This window comes from Nerophis lumbriciformis, unplaced genomic scaffold (assembly GCF_033978685.3).
Source record: "Nerophis lumbriciformis unplaced genomic scaffold, RoL_Nlum_v2.1 HiC_scaffold_452, whole genome shotgun sequence".
In the NCBI taxonomy this organism is placed as follows: Eukaryota; Metazoa; Chordata; class Actinopteri; order Syngnathiformes; family Syngnathidae; genus Nerophis; species Nerophis lumbriciformis.
Genome location: NW_027316758.1, coordinates 15,001 through 32,500, shown reverse-complemented (window position 1 = coordinate 32,500; position 17,500 = coordinate 15,001).

Genomic DNA, 17,500 nt, shown 5'->3' with positions numbered 1-17,500 from the left:
CGTGAGCCGTCGCACACAGCCCGAGGAGTCCCGCGGGGCCAACATCATGCTCGGCTGAGAGTGGTTTTCGGCACGCTGTCCTGCCGGGTCTACGAAGGGGTGGCATGGGTTGCGCGCAGTGTCTCATGGCGCCGCCTAGGGTTCGAAAAAGGTGTTTCCGGAAGCACCGCAGCCGTCGCTGCCCAGGCCCTCCGGCACCACCCGGGGCGTGGGCCCGGATGGCATATGCGCGAAGGGACGCTGGGGCCGAGCCGGAGCGGGTCCGATGTAGGACAACTAGGGCAGACGGGTCGTCTCGATCTCGCTTCAAATCGGGCTTGCCGGGCGGCAATAGAGGCAGACCTGCAGGGCCGGAGGAATCCCCCACCTGGGTAACCGGCTGACGCCGGCCGGTGAGGGCCGCTCCGTGGCAAGTCGTGTTTACCAGAGGGTTAGAGGGGAAAGGGGAAGTGGGCCGGGGCTTTTCCCAGGTCCGAGCCCCTGTCGCTCAAGTCCTGGGAAGCCCCGAGTACCTGGACGGAGGTCCAGGATTTCATTCATACGGGAAAAGTTGAAAATGTGTCCGAGACAGCGCCCCCTAGGCGGACGCGCGCTCCGGACCGAGCCCCTGTCGCTCGAGCCCTGGAAGCACCAAGTACCTGGGTGGAATCAGTTCCAGGATTTCATTCATGCGGGAAAAGTTGAAAATGTGTCCGAGACAGCGCCCCCTAGGCGGACACACGCTCCGGACAGAGCCCCTGTCGCTCAAGCCCTGGAAGTCCTAAGTACCTGGGTGGAATCAGTTCCAGGATTTCATCCATGCGGGAAAAGTTGAAAATGTGTCCGAGACAGCGCCCCCTAGGCGGACACACACTCCGGACAGAGCCCCTGTCGCTCAAGCCCTGGAAGCCCTAAGTACCTGGGTGGAATCAGTTCCAGGATTTCATTCATGCGGGAAAAGTTGAAAATGTGTCCGAGACAGCGCCCTCTAGGCGGACACACGCTCCGGACAGAGCCCCTGTCGCTCAAGCCCTGGAAGCCCTAAGTACCTGGGTGGAATCAGTTCCAGGATTTCATTCATGCGGGAAAAGTTGAAAATGTGTCCGAGACAGCGCCCTCTAGGCGGACACACGCTCCGGACAGAGCCCCTGTCGCTCAAGCCCTGGAAGCCCTAAGTACCTGGGTGGAATCAGTTCCAGGATTTCATTCATGCGGGAAAAGTTGAAAATGTGTCCGAGACAGCGCCCTCTAGGCGGACACACGCTCCGGACAGAGCCCCTGTCGCTCAAGCCCTGGAAGCCCTAAGTACCTGGGTGGAATCAGTTCCAGGATTTCATCCATGCGGGAAAAGTTGAAAATGTGTCCGAGACAGCGCCCCCTAGGCGGACACACGCTCCGGACAGAGCCCCTGTCGCTCAAGCCCTGGAAGCCCTAAGTACCTGGGTGGAATCAGTTCCAGGATTTCATCCATGCGGGAAAAGTTGAAAATGTGTCCGAGACAGCGCCCCCTAGGCGGACACACGCTCCGGACAGAGCCCCTGTCGCTCAAGCCCTGGAAGCCCTAAGTACCTGGGTGGAATCAGTTCCAGGATTTCATCCATGCGGGAAAAGTTGAAAATGTGTCCGGGACAGCGCCCCCTAGGCGGACACACGCTCCGGACAGAGCCCCTGTCGCTCAAGCCCTGGAAGCCCTAAGTACCTGGGTGGAATCAGTTCCAGGATTTCATTCATGCGGGAAAAGTTGAAAATGTGTCCGAGAAGGCGCCCCTTAGGCGGACACAGGTGTCTGCATGAGCCCCTGTCGCTCAGATGCTGGAAGAGCAGATTGAAAAAGGACCGGGGTAAAGAGGGGGAAAGCACCATATATGTGTCCGGGAAGGCGCCCCTCGGGCGGACACAGGTGTCTGCATGAGCCCCTGTCGCTCAGATGCTGGAAGATCAGTTTGAAAAAAGGACCAGAGGATAGAGGGGAAAAACACCATATATGTGTCCGGGAAGGCGCCCCTCGGGCGGACACAGGTGTCTGCATGAGCCCCTGTCGCTCAGATGCTGGAAGATCAGTTTGAAAAAGGACCGGGGTAAAGAGGGGGGAAGCACCATATATGTGTCCGGGAAGGCGCCCCTCGGGCGGACACAGGTGTCTGCATGAGCCCCTGTCGCTCAGATGCTGGAAGATCAGTTTGAAAAAAGAACCAGAGGATAGAGGGGAAAAACACCATATTTGTGTCCGAAAATAGCTCACTTTGACTCGGACGCGTTCCCTGTGATTTCAGCCTGTCAGACATGGTGCACATAGTAACGAGATGGAGGTGTTTTGGTCGACCAGGTAAAAAACGAAAAATCGAGAGAAGGTAAAAAGTAGGTGAAAAATTAAGCCTCTCTCGTTAAGGTACTTAGAAAAAATCCCAAAAAAAAAATGAACTCCCATTGAAATGAATGGGGAAAATTTTTTTTCTCGTTTTTTTTCTAAGTACAACAACGAGAGAAGGTAAAAAATGGTTTTTTTTAGCCTCTCTCGTTAAGGTACTTAGAAAAAAACCCAGATTTTTTATTTTCTCGTTTTTTTTCTAAGTACAACAACGAGAGAAGGTAAAAACAGGTGCTTTTTAGCCTCTCTCGTTAAGGTACTTGGAAAAAATCCGAGACATGTTTGGTCTTCCCCACTGACAGTGCGCCTTTGCTGGGTAAGTTGTGGACGTGCCAGGCACCCCCGGGACACCGGTGGAACGCGGCCGGACTCGTGGTACTCCAACCCGGGCATAATTTTGGATATTTCCCGGTCCTTTTTTTCCCCACTTTCCCAACTTTTCTTCCGAATCACAGTGCGCCTTTGCTGGGTAAGTTGTGGACATGGCAGGCACCCCCGGGACACCGGTGGAACGCGGCCGGACTCGTGGTACTCCAACCCGGGCATAATATTGGATCAAATTCGGGACTTTTGCCCACTTTCCCAACTTTTCTTCCCAATCACAGTGCGCCTTTGCTGGGTAAGTTGTGGACATGCCAGGCACCCCCGGGACACCGGTGGAACGCGGCCGGACTCGTGGTACTCCAACCCGGGCATAATTTTGGATCAAATTCGGGACTTTTGCCCACTTTCCCAACTTTTCTTCCCAATCACAGTGCGCCTTTGCTGGGTGCGTCGTGGACATTGTAGGCACCCCGAGACACTGGTGGAACGCGGCGGGACTTGTGGGACTCGAACCTGGGTGTGATTTTGGACCAAATTCGGGACTTTTGCCCACTTTCCCAACTTTTCTTCCCAATCACAGTGCACCTTTGCTGGGTAAGTTGTGGACATTGTAGGCACCCCGGCACTCTGATGGAACGCGGCGGGACTTGCGGGACTCGAACCTGGGTGTGATTTTGGACCAAATTCGGGACTTTTGCCCACTTTCCCAACTTTTCTTCCCAATCACAGTGCGCCTTTGCTGGGTGCGTTGTGGACATTGTAGGCACCCCGGAACCCTGGTGGAACGCGGCGGGACTTGTGGGACTCTAATCTGGGTGTGATTTTGGATAAAATTCGGGACTTTTGCCCACTTTCCCAACTTTTCTTCCCAATCACAGTGCACCTTTGCTGGGTGCGTCGTGGACATTGTAGGCACCCCGAGACACTGGTGGAACGCGGCGGGACTTGTGGGACTCGAACCTGGGTGTGATTTTGGACCAAATTCGGGACTTTTGCCCACTTTCCCAACTTTTCTTCCCAATCACAGTGCGCCTTTGCTGGGTGCGTCTTGGACATGTCAGGCACCCCGGAACACTGGTGGAACGCGGCGGGACTTGTGGGACTCGAACCTGGGTGTGATTTTGGACCAAATTCGGGACTTTTGCCCACTTTCCCAACTTTTCTTCCCAATCACAGTGCGCCTTTGCTGGGTAAGTTGTGGACATTGTAGGCACCCCGGAACACTGGTGGAACGCGGCGGGACTTGTGGGACTCGAACCTGGGTGTGATTTTGGTCCAAATTCGGGACTTTTGCCCACTTTCCCAACTTTTCTTCCCAATCACAGTGCACCTTTGCTGGGTAAGTTGTGGACATTGTAGGCACCCCGAGACACTGGTGGAACGCGGCGGGACTTGTGGGACTCGAACCTGGGTGTGATTTTGGACCAAATTCGGGACTTTTGCCCACTTTCCCAACTTTTCTTCCCACTCACAGTGCGCCTTTGCTGGGTGCGTTGTGGACATTGTAGGCACCCCGGAACCCTGGTGGAACGCGGCGGGACTTGTGGGACTCGAACCTGGGTGTGATTTTGGACCAAATTCGGGACTTTTGCCCACTTTCCCAACTTTTCTTCCCAATCACAGTGCGCCTTTGCTGGGTGCGTTGTGGACATTGTAGGCACCCCGGAACCCTGGTGGAACGCGGCGGGACTTGTGGGACTCGAACCTGGGTGTGATTTTGGACCAAATTCGGGACTTTTGCCCACTTTCCCAACTTTTCTTCCCAATCACAGTGCGCCTTTGCTGGGTGCGTCGTGGACATTGTAGGCACCCCGAGACACTGGTGGAACGCGGCGGGACTTGTGGGACTCGAACCTGGGTGTGATTTTGGACCAAATTCGGGACTTTTGCCCACTTTCCCAACTTTTCTTCCCAATCACAGTGCGCCTTTGCTGGGTGCGTTGTGGACATTGTAGGCACCCCGAGACACTGGTGGAACGCGGCGGGACTTGTGGGACTCGAACCTGGGTGTGATTTTGGACCAAATTCGGGACTTTTGCCCACTTTCACAACTTTTCTTCCCAATCACAGTGCGCCTTTGCTGGGTGCGTTGTGGACATTGTAGGCACCCCGGAACCCTGGTGGAACGCGGCGGGACTTGTGGGACTCGAACCTGGGTGTGATTTTGGACCAAATTCGGGACTTTTGCCCACTTTCACAACTTTTCTTCCCAATCACAGTGCGCCTTTGCTGGGTGCGTTGTGGACATTGTAGGCACCCCGAGACACTGGTGGAACGCGGCGGGACTTGTGGGACTCGAACCTGGGTGTGATTTTGGACCAAATTCGGGACTTTTGCCCACTTTCACAACTTTTCTTCCCAATCACAGTGCGCCTTTGCTGGGTGCGTTGTGGACATTGTAGGCACCCCGGAACCCTGGTGGAACGCGGCGGGACTTGTGGGACTCGAACCTGGGTGTGATTTTGGACCAAATTCGGGACTTTTGCCCACTTTCCCAACTTTTCTTCCCAATCACAGTGCGCCTTTGCTGGGTGCGTTGTGGACATTGTAGGCACCCCGGAACCCTGGTGGAACGCGGCGGGACTTGTGGGACTCGAACCTGGGTGTGATTTTGGACCAAATTCGGGACTTTTGCCCACTTTCCCAACTTTTCTTCCCAATCACAGTGCGCCTTTGCTGGGTAAGTTGTGGACGTTGTAGGCACCCCGAGACACTGGTGGAACGCGGCGGGACTTGTGGGACTCGAACCTGGGTGTGATTTTGGACCAAATTCGGGACTTTTGCCCACTTTCACAACTTTTCTTCCCAATCACAGTGCGCCTTTGCTGGGTAAGTTGTGGACGTTGTAGGCACCCCGAGACACTGGTGGAACGCGGCGGGACTTGTGGGACTCGAACCTGGGTGTGATTTTGGACCAAATTCGGGACTTTTGCCCACTTTCACAACTTTTCTTCCCAATCACAGTGCGCCTTTGCTGGGTGCGTTGTGGACATTGTAGGCACCCCGAGACACTGGTGGAACGCGGCGGGACTTGTGGGACTCGAACCTGGGTGTGATTTTGGACCAAATTCGGGACTTTTGCCCACTTTCACAACTTTTCTTCCCAATCACAGTGCGCCTTTGCTGGGTGCGTTGTGGACATTGTAGGCACCCCGAGACACTGGTGGAACGCGGCGGGACTTGTGGGACTCGAACCTGGGTGTGATTTTGGACCAAATTCGGGACTTTTGCCCACTTTCACAACTTTTCTTCCCAATCACAGTGCGCCTTTGCTGGGTGCGTTGTGGACATTGTAGGCACCCCGAGACACTGGTGGAACGCGGCGGGACTTGTGGGACTCGAACCTGGGTGTGATTTTGGACCAAATTCGGGACTTTTGCCCACTTTCCCAACTTTTCTTCCCAATCACAGTGCGCCTTTGCTGGGTGCGTCGTGGACATGTCAGGCACCCCTGGAACACTGGTGGAACGCGGCGGGACTTGTGGGACTCGAACCTGGGTGTGATTTTGGACCAAATTCGGGACTTTTGCCCACTTTCCCAACTTTTCTTCCCAATCACAGTGCGCCTTTGCTGGGTGCGTTGTGGACATTGTAGGCACCCCGGAACCCTGGTGGAACGCGGCGGGACTTGTGGGACTCGAACCTGGGTGTGATTTTGGACCAAATTCGGGACTTTTGCCCACTTTCCCAACTTTTCTTCCCAATCACAGTGCGCCTTTGCTGGGTGCGTCGTGGACATGTCAGGCACCCCGGAACCCTGGTGGAACGCGGCGGGACTTGTGGGACTCGAACCTGGGTGTGATTTTGGACCAAATTCGGGACTTTTGCCCACTTTCCCAACTTTTCTTCCCAATCACAGTGCGCCTTTGCTGGGTGCGTTGTGGACATTGTAGGCACCCCCGGGACACCGGTGGAACGCGGCCGGACTCGTGGTACTCCAACCCGGGCATAATTTTGGATCAAATTCGGGACTTTTGCCCACTTTCCCAACTTTTCTTCCCAATCACAGTGCGCCTTTGCTGGGTGCGTTGTGGACATTGTAGGCACCCCGGAACCCTGGTGGAACGCGGCGGGACTTGTGGGACTCGAACCTGGGTGTGATTTTGGACCAAATTCGGGACTTTTGCCCACTTTCCCAACTTTTCTTCCCAATCACAGTGCGCCTTTGCTGGGTGCGTTGTGGACATTGTAGGCACCCCGGAACCCTGGTGGAACGCGGCGGGACTTGTGGGACTCGAACCTGGGTGTGATTTTGGACCAAATTCGGGACTTTTGCCCACTTTCCCAACTTTTCTTCCCAATCACAGTGCGCCTTTGCTGGGTGAGTTGTGGACATTGTAGGCACCCCGGAACCCTGGTGGAACGCGGCGGGACTTGTGGGACTCGAACCTGGGTGTGATTTTGGACCAAATTCGGGACTTTTGCCCACTTTCCCAACTTTTCTTCCCAATCACAGTGCGCCTTTGCTGGGTGCGTTGTGGACATTGTAGGCACCCCGGAACCCTGGTGGAACGCGGCGGGACTTGTGGGACTCGAACCTGGGTGTGATTTTGGACCAAATTCGGGACTTTTGCCCACTTTCCCAACTTTTCTTCCCAATCACAGTGCGCCTTTGCTGGGTGCGTTGTGGACATTGTAGGCACCCCGGAACCCTGGTGGAACGCGGCGGGACTTGTGGGACTCGAACCTGGGTGTGATTTTGGACCAAATTCGGGACTTTTGCCCACTTTCCCAACTTTTCTTCCCAATCACAGTGCGCCTTTGCTGGGTGCGTTGTGGACATTGTAGGCGCCCCGGAACCCTGGTGGAACGCGGCGGGACTTGTGGGACTCGAACCTGGGTGTGATTTTGGACCAAATTCGGGACTTTTGCCCACTTTCCCAACTTTTCTTCCCAATCACAGTGCACCTTTGCTGGGTGCGTCGTGGACATGTCAGGCACCCCGGAACCCTGGTGGAACGCGGCGGGACTTGTGGGACTCGAACCTGGGTGTGATGCCTTTGCTGGGTGCGTTGTGGACATTGTAGGCACCCCGAGACACTGGTGGAACGCGGCGGGACTTGTGGGACTCGAACCTGGGTATAATTTTGGATAAAATTCGGGACTTTTGCCCACTTTCCCAACTTTTCTTCCCAATCACAGTGCGCCTTTGCTGGGTGCGTCGTGGACATGTCAGGCACCCCGGAACCCTGGTGGAACGCGGCGGGACTTGTGGGACTCGAACCTGGGTGTGATTTTGGACCAAATTCGGGACTTTTGCCCACTTTCCCAACTTTTCTTCCCAATCACAGTGCGCCTTTGCTGGGTGCGTTGTGGACATTGTAGGCACCCCGGAACCCTGGTGGAACGCGGCGGGACTTGTGGGACTCGAACCTGGGTGTGATTTTGGACCAAATTCGGGACTTTTGCCCACTTTCCCAACTTTTCTTCCCAATCACAGTGCGCCTTTGCTGGGTGAGTTGTGGACATTGTAGGCACCCCGGAACCCTGGTGGAACGCGGCGGGACTTGTGGGACTCGAACCTGGGTGTGATTTTGGACCAAATTCGGGACTTTTGCCCACTTTCCCAACTTTTCTTCCCAATCACAGTGCGCCTTTGCTGGGTGCGTTGTGGACATTGTAGGCACCCCGGAACCCTGGTGGAACGCGGCGGGACTTGTGGGACTCGAACCTGGGTGTGATTTTGGACCAAATTCGGGACTTTTGCCCACTTTCCCAACTTTTCTTCCCAATCACAGTGCGCCTTTGCTGGGTGCGTTGTGGACATTGTAGGCACCCCGGAACCCTGGTGGAACGCGGCGGGACTTGTGGGACTCGAACCTGGGTGTGATTTTGGACCAAATTCGGGACTTTTGCCCACTTTCCCAACTTTTCTTCCCAATCACAGTGCGCCTTTGCTGGGTGCGTTGTGGACATTGTAGGCGCCCCGGAACCCTGGTGGAACGCGGCGGGACTTGTGGGACTCGAACCTGGGTGTGATTTTGGACCAAATTCGGGACTTTTGCCCACTTTCCCAACTTTTCTTCCCAATCACAGTGCACCTTTGCTGGGTGCGTCGTGGACATGTCAGGCACCCCGGAACCCTGGTGGAACGCGGCGGGACTTGTGGGACTCGAACCTGGGTGTGATGCCTTTGCTGGGTGCGTTGTGGACATTGTAGGCACCCCGAGACACTGGTGGAACGCGGCGGGACTTGTGGGACTCGAACCTGGGTATAATTTTGGATAAAATTCGGGACTTTTGCCCACTTTCCCAACTTTTCTTCCCAATCACAGTGCGCCTTTGCTGGGTGCGTCGTGGACATGTCAGGCACCCCGGAACCCTGGTGGAACGCGGCGGGACTTGTGGGACTCGAACCTGGGTGTGATTTTGGATCATTTCGTGGCCTTTTGCTATGCATGCCTTCTCCCCGCTAGTTTGATGTGTGCTGCTGCAAAAGTTCCAAGAGGGCGTTTTTGCCCCCCTCCAAACCCCCTCTCTTTGTTTATAGTGCATATTTTCTGCTGGATCTACTCTCTATTTACTCCAAGGAAAAAAACTAGCCGGTCGCGGCAAATTTTTACAATCGGTCGCCAAACTACGGCACGAGGGCCGAACGCGGTACGCCGGCGTCCAAGATACGGCCCGGGGATTTTTTTGATTTTTTGGGCTTTTTTTGATTTTTTTGGACATGTTGGGCATCCCAGGACTCGGGTGCGACTGCAGGACGTGTGGGGCTCTAACCTGGGTGTGGTTTTTGGTCATTTTTCCGGACTTTTGCCCACTTTTCCAACTTTTCTTCCCCACTCACAGTGCGCCTTTGCTGGGTGCGTTTTGGGCATGTGGGGGGCACCTCGGACTCGGGTGGGACGCGGCGGGACTTGTGGCACTCGTACCTGGGTGTGATTTTTGATCATTTTGTGGACTTTTCCCCAGACACTCTCCACTTGTCTACCCCACTTCCCCTGTGACTTTGCTGGGGGGGCGTTTCCCCGCTGTCCTTTGTAGTGTAAGGGTTACTTTTCTTTTTTTTCCTGTCTGAAAATAGGGCCCCAAAAGGCCTCACACTCCCCGGGAAGACCTGATGGACGCCTCGGCGTCACTGAAACAGGCCAATCTGTCTGAAAATATGGCCCACGAAAGGCCTCACATTCCCCGGGAAGACCTGACGGACGCCCCGGCGTCACCGAAATACGGCAAACTGTCTGAAAATAGGGGCTCCAAGTGTTCCCCACTATTTCTGGCCCACAAAAGGCCTCTCATTCCCCGGGAACACCTGTAGGACTCCCCGGCGTCAAGGAAATACGCCAAACCGTCTGAAAATAGGGGCCCAAAAGAACTGGAAATAATGTGTTTAATTTGGGGGGTGATGTCTATAATTATGGGGGTGCATTGGAGGCGGGAGTCCACTGGAGGGCTCCACACCGTCTGAATATAGGGCCCCAAAAGGCCTGGAATTAATGTATTTAATTTGGGGGGTGCATTTGCAGCGGGAGTCCACCGGAGGGCTCCATTTCCCCACTCTTTTGTTGACATATGGCCACAAAAGGCCTCTCATTCCCCGGGAAGACCTGATGGACGCCCCGGCGTCACCGAAATAAGCCAAACTGTCTGAAAATAGGGGCTCCAAGGGTTCCCCACTCTTTCTGGCCCACAAAAGGCCTCTCATTCCCCGGGAACACCTGTAGGACTCCCCGGCGTCAAGGAAATACGCCAAACCGTCTGAAAATAGGGGCCCAAAAGAACTGGAAATAATGTGTTTAATTTGGGGGGTGATGTCTATAATTATGGGGGTGCATTGGAGGCGGGAGTCCACTGGAGGGCTCCACACCGTCTGAATATAGGGCCCCAAAAGGCCTGGAATTAATGTCTTTAATTTGGGGGGTGCATTTGCAGCGGGAGTCCACCGGAGGGCTCCATTTCCCCACTCTTTTGTTGACATATGGCCACAAAAGGCCTCTCATTCCCCGGGAAGACCTGATGGACGCCCCGGCGTCACCGAAATAAGCCAAACTGTCTGAAAATAGGGGCTCCAAGGGTTCCCCACTCTTTCTGGCCCACAAAAGGCCTCTCATTCCCCGGGAACACCTGTAGGACTCCCCGGCGTCAAGGAAATACGCCAAACCGTCTGAAAATAGGGGCCCAAAAGAACTGGAAATAATGTGTTTAATTTGGGGGGTGATGTCTATAATTATGGGGGTGCATTGGAGGCGGGAGTCCACTGGAGGGCTCCACACCGTCTGAATATAGGGCCCCAAAAGGCCTGGAATTAATGTATTTAATTTGGGGGGTGCATTTGCAGCGGGAGTCCACCGGAGGGCTCCATTTCCCCACTCTTTTGTTGACATATGGCCACAAAAGGCCTCTCATTCCCCGGGAAGACCTGATGGACGCCCCGGCGTCACCGAAATAAGCCAAACTGTCTGAAAATAGGGGCTCCAAGGGTTCCCCACTCTTTCTGGCCCACAAAAGGCCTCTCATTCCCCGGGAACACCTGTAGGACTCCCCGGCGTCAAGGAAATACGCCAAACCGTCTGAAAATAGGGGCCCAAAAGAACTGGAAATAATGTGTTTAATTTGGGGGGTGATGTCTATAATTATGGGGGTGCATTGGAGGCGGGAGTCCACTGGAGGGCTCCACACCGTCTGAATATAGGGCCCCAAAAGGCCTGGAATTAATGTATTTAATTTGGGGGGTGCATTTGCAGCGGGAGTCCACCGGAGGGCTCCATTTCCCCACTCTTTTGTTGACATATGGCCACAAAAGGCCTCTCATTCCCCGGGAAGACCTGATGGACGCCCCGGCGTCACCGAAATAAGCCAAACTGTCTGAAAATAGGGGCTCCAAGGGTTCCCCACTCTTTCTGGCCCACAAAAGGCCTCTCATTCCCCGGGAACACCTGTAGGACTCCCCGGCGTCAAGGAAATCCGCCAAACTGTCTGAAAATAGGGCCCCAAAAGAACTGGAAATGATGCCTTTAATTTGGGGGGTGATGTCTTTAATTTGGGGGGTGCATTGGAGGCGGGAGTCCACTGGAGGGCTACACACCGTCTGAATATAGGGCCCCAAAAGGCCTGGAATTAATGTATTTAATTTGGGGGGTGCATTTGCAGCGGGAGTCCACCGGAGGGCTCCATTTCCCCACTCTTTTGTTGACATATGGCCACAAAAGGCCTCTCATTCCCCGGGAAGACCTGATGGACGCCCCGGCGTCACCGAAATAAGCCAAACTGTCTGAAAATAGGGGCTCCAAGGGTCCCCCACTCTTTCTGGCCCACAAAAGGCCTCTCATTCCCCGGGAACACCAAAAGAACTGGAAATAATGTGTTTAATTCAGGGTGCATTTGCAGCGAGTGTCCAGCAGAGGGCTCCAATTCCCCAGCTATAGTCCTGGTACTCTAAAATGATGGCACTTAGTCAAATTTCCGCCTTTTTTTGATGACTTCCAACTAGGAGAGGGACTAATTTTGAGTTCCGGACCCGGGTGGAGAACCATAGCAGGTCGGCCTTCTTAAAGGGAAATGCTCCTAGGCACTTAGTCAAATTTACGCCTTTTTTTTGGACTTCCAGCGAGGAGAGGGACTAATTTTGCTTTCCGTACCCGGGTGGAGAACCATAGCAGGTCAGCCTTCTTAAAGGGACATCCTCCTAGGCACTTAGTCAAATTTCCGCCTTTTTTTTGGACTTCCAGCGAGGAGAGGGACTAATTTTGCTTTCCGCACCCGGGTGGAGAACCATAGCAGGTCAGCCTTCTTAAAGGGACATCCTCCTAGGCACTTAGTCAAATTTACGCCTTTTTTTTGGACTTCCAGCGAGGAGAGGGACTAATTTTGCTTTCCGTACCCGGGTGGAGAACCATAGCACGTCGGCCTTCTTAAAGGGAAATGCTCCTAGGCACTTAGTCAAATTCACGCCTTTTTTTTGGACTTCCAGCGAGGAGAGGGACAATTTGGCGTTCCTGACCCAGGTGGAGAACCATAGCAGGTCGGCCTTCTTAAAGGGAAATGCTCCTAGACACTTAGTCAAATTTACACCTTTTTTTTTTGGACTTCCAGCGAGGAGAGGGACAATTTTGCTTTCCTGACCCAGGTGGAGAACCATAGCACGTCGGCCTTCTTAAAGGGACATCCTCCTAGGCACTTAGTCAAATTCACGCCTTTTTTTTGGACTTCCAGCGAGGAGAGGGACAATTTGGCGTTCCTGACCCAGGTGGAGAACCATAGCAGGTCGGCCTTCTTAAAGGGACATGCTCCTAGACACTTAGTCAAATTCACGCCTTTTTTTTTGGACTTCCAGCTAGGAGAGGGACTAATTTGGCGTTCCGTACCCAGGTGGAGAACCATAGCAGGTCGGCCTTCTTAAAGGGAAATGCTCCTAGACACTTAGTCAAATTTACCAAACTTTTCTATAGAGCCCTGGTACTCTAAAATGATGACACATAGACAAAAAACCAAACTTTTCTATAGAGGCCTGGTACTCTAAAATAATGACACTTAGTCAAATTTCCGCCTTTTTTTGACTACTTCCAGCTAGGAGAGGGACTAATTTGGCGTTCCGTACCCAGGTGGAGAACCAAGGGACGTCGGCCTTCTTAAAGGGACATCCTCCTAGACACTTAGTCAAATTCACGCCTTTTTTTTTGGACTTCCAGCTAGGAGAGGGACTAATTTGGCGTTCCGTACCCAGGTGGAGAACCATAGCACGTCGGCCTTCTTAAAGGGAAATGCTCCTAGGCACTTAGTCAAATTCACGCCTTTTTTTTGGACTTCCAGCGAGGAGAGGGACAATTTTGCTTTCCTGACCCAGGTGGAGAACCATAGCACGTCGGCCTTCTTAAAGGGACATCCTCCTAGGCACTTAGTCAAATTCACGCCTTTTTTTTGGACTTCCAGCGAGGAGAGGGACAATTTTGCTTTCCTGACCCAGGTGGAGAACCATAGCACGTCGGCCTTCTTAAAGGGAAATGCTCCTAGGCACTTAGTCAAATTCACGCCTTTTTTTTGGACTTCCAGCGAGGAGAGGGACTAATTTGGCGTTCCAGACCCAGGTGGAGAACCATAGCACGTCGGCCTTCTTAAAGGGACATCCTCCTAGGCACTTAGTCAAATTTACGCCTTTTTTTTGGACTTCCAGCGAGGATAGGGACAATTTTGCGTTCCTGACCCAGGTGGAGGACCATAGCACGTCGGCCTTCTTAAAGGGACATCCTCCTAGGCACTTAGTCAAATTTCCGCCTTTTTTTTGGACTTCCAGCGAGGAGAGGGACTAATTTGGCGTTCCGTACCCAGGTGGAGAACCATAGCACGTCGGCCTTCTTAAAGGGACATCCTCCTAGGCACTTAGTCAAATTCACGCCTTTTTTTTGGACTTCCAGCTAGGAGAGGGACTAATTTGGCGTTCCAGACCCAGGTGGAGAACCATAGCACGTCGGCCTTCTTTAAGGGACATCCTCCTAGGCACTTAGTCAAATTTACGCCTTTTTTTTGGACTTCCAGCGAGGAGAGGGACAATTTTGCTTTCCTGACCCAGGTGGAGAACCATAGCACGTCGGCCTTCTTAAAGGGACATCCTCCTAGGCACTTAGTCAAATTTACGCCTTTTTTTTGGACTTCCAGCGAGGAGAGGGACTAATTTGGCGTTCCAGACCCAGGTGGAGAACCATAGCACGTCGGCCTTCTTAAAGGGAAATGCTCCTAGGCACTTAGTCAAATTCACGCCTTTTTTTTGGACTTCCAGCGAGGAGAGGGACAATTTTGCTTTCCTGACCCAGGTGGAGAACCATAGCACGTCGGCCTTCTTAAAGGGACATCCTCCTAGGCACTTAGTCAAATTTACGCCTTTTTTTTGGACTTCCAGCGAGGAGAGGGACAATTTTGCTTTCCTGACCCAGGTGGAGAACCATAGCACGTCGGCCTTCTTAAAGGGAAATGCTCCTAGGCACTTAGTCAAATTCACGCCTTTTTTTTGGACTTCCAGCGAGGAGAGGGACAATTTTGCTTTCCTGACCCAGGTGGAGAACCATAGCACGTCGGCCTTCTTAAAGGGAAATGCTCCTAGGCACTTAGTCAAATTCACGCCTTTTTTTTTGGACTTCCAGCTAGGAGAGGGACTAATTTGGCGTTCCAGACCCAGGTGGAGAACCATAGCACGTCGGCCTTCTTAAAGGGAAATGCTCCTAGACACTTAGTCAAATTTACCAAACTTTTCTATAGAGCCCTGGTACTCTAAAATGATGACACATAGACAAAAAACCAAACTTTTCTATAGAGGCCTGGTACTCTAAAATGATGACACATAGACAAAAAACCAAACTTTTCTATAGAGGCCTGGTACTCTAAAATAATGACACTTAGTCAAATTTCCGCCTTTTTTTGACTACTTCCAGCTAGGAGAGGGACTAATTTGGCGTTCCGTACCCAGGTGGAGAACCATAGCACGTCGGCCTTCTTAAAGGGAAATGCTCCTAGACACTTAGTCAAATTCACGCCTTTTTTTTGGACTTCCAGCTAGGAGAGGGACTAATTTGGCGTTCCGTACCCAGGTGGAGAACCATAGCACGTCGGCCTTCTTAAAGGGAAATGCTCCTAGACACTTAGTCAAATTCACGCCTTTTTTTTGGACTTCCAGCTAGGAGAGGGACTAATTTGGCGTTCCAGACCCAGGTGGAGAACCATAGCAGGTCGGCCTTCTTAAAGGGACATGCCCCTAGACACTTAGTCAAATTTACGCCTGAAAATAGGGCCCCAAAAGAACTGGAAATAATGTCTTTAATTCAGGGTGCATTTGCAGCGAGTGTCCACCAGAGGGCTCCAATTCCCCCACTATAGTCCTGGTACTCTAAAATGATCTAATTTTGAGTTCCGGACCCGGGTGGAGAACCATAGCACGTCGGCCTTCTTAAAGGGACATCCTCCTAGGCACTTAGTCAAATTTCCGCCTTTTTTTTGGACTTCCAGCGAGGAGAGGGACTAATTTGGCGTTCCAGACCCAGGTGGAGAACCATAGCACGTCGGCCTTCTTTAAGGGACATCCTCCTAGGCACTTAGTCAAATTTACGCCTTTTTTTTGGACTTCCAGCGAGGAGAGGGACAATTTTGCTTTCCTGACCCAGGTGGAGAACCATAGCACGTCGGCCTTCTTAAAGGGACATCCTCCTAGGCACTTAGTCAAATTTACGCCTTTTTTTTGGACTTCCAGCGAGGAGAGGGACAATTTTGCTTTCCTGACCCAGGTGGAGAACCATAGCACGTCGGCCTTCTTAAAGGGAAATGCTCCTAGGCACTTAGTCAAATTCACGCCTTTTTTTTGGACTTCCAGCGAGGAGAGGGACAATTTTGCTTTCCTGACCCAGGTGGAGAACCATAGCACGTCGGCCTTCTTAAGGGGACATCCTCCTAGACACTTAGTCAAATTCACGCCTTTTTTTTTGGACTTCCAGCTAGGAGAGGGACTAATTTGGCGTTCCGTACCCAGGTGGAGAACCATAGCACGTCGGCCTTCTTAAAGGGAAATGCTCCTAGACACTTAGTCAAATTCACGCCTTTTTTTTGGACTTCCAGCTAGGAGAGGGACTAATTTGGCGTTCCGTACCCAGGTGGAGAACCATAGCACGTCGGCCTTCTTAAAGGGAAATGCTCCTAGACACTTAGTCAAATTCACGCCTTTTTTTTGGACTTCCAGCTAGGAGAGGGACTAATTTGGCGTTCCGTACCCAGGTGGAGAACCATAGCACGTCGGCCTTCTTAAAGGGAAATGCTCCTAGACACTTAGTCAAATTTCCGCCTTTTTTTTGGACTTCCAGCGAGGAGAGGGACTAATTTGGCGTTCCAGACCCAGGTGGAGAACCATAGCACGTCGGCCTTCTTTAAGGGACATCCTCCTAGGCACTTAGTCAAATTTACGCCTTTTTTTTGGACTTCCAGCGAGGAGAGGGACAATTTTGCTTTCCTGACCCAGGTGGAGAACCATAGCACGTCGGCCTTCTTAAAGGGACATCCTCCTAGGCACTTAGTCAAATTTACGCCTTTTTTTTGGACTTCCAGCGAGGAGAGGGACAATTTTGCTTTCCTGACCCAGGTGGAGAACCATAGCACGTCGGCCTTCTTAAAGGGAAATGCTCCTAGGCACTTAGTCAAATTCACGCCTTTTTTTTGGACTTCCAGCGAGGAGAGGGACAATTTTGCTTTCCTGACCCAGGTGGAGAACCATAGCACGTCGGCCTTCTTAAGGGGACATCCTCCTAGACACTTAGTCAAATTCACGCCTTTTTTTTTGGACTTCCAGCTAGGAGAGGGACTAATTTGGCGTTCCGTACCCAGGTGGAGAACCATAGCACGTCGGCCTTCTTAAAGGGAAATGCTCCTAGACACTTAGTCAAATTCACGCCTTTTTTTTGGACTTCCAGCTAGGAGAGGGACTAATTTGGCGTTCCGTACCCAGGTGGAGAACCATAGCACGTCGGCCTTCTTAAAGGGAAATGCTCCTAGACACTTAGTCAAATTCACGCCTTTTTTTTGGACTTCCAGCTAGGAGAGGGACTAATTTGGCGTTCCGTACCCAGGTGGAGAACCATAGCACGTCGGCCTTCTTAAAGGGAAATGCTCCTAGACACTTAGTCAAATTCACGCCTTTTTTTTGGACTTCCAGCTAGGAGAGGGACTAATTTGGTGTTCCGTACCCAGGTAGAGAACCAAGGCACGTCGGCCTTCTTAAGGGGACATCCTCCTAGACACTTAGTCAAATTCACGCCTTTTTTTTTGGACTTCCAGCGAGGAGAGGGACTAATTTGGCGTTCCAGACCCAGGTGGAGAACCATAGCACGTCGGCCTTCTTAAAGGGAAATGCTCCTA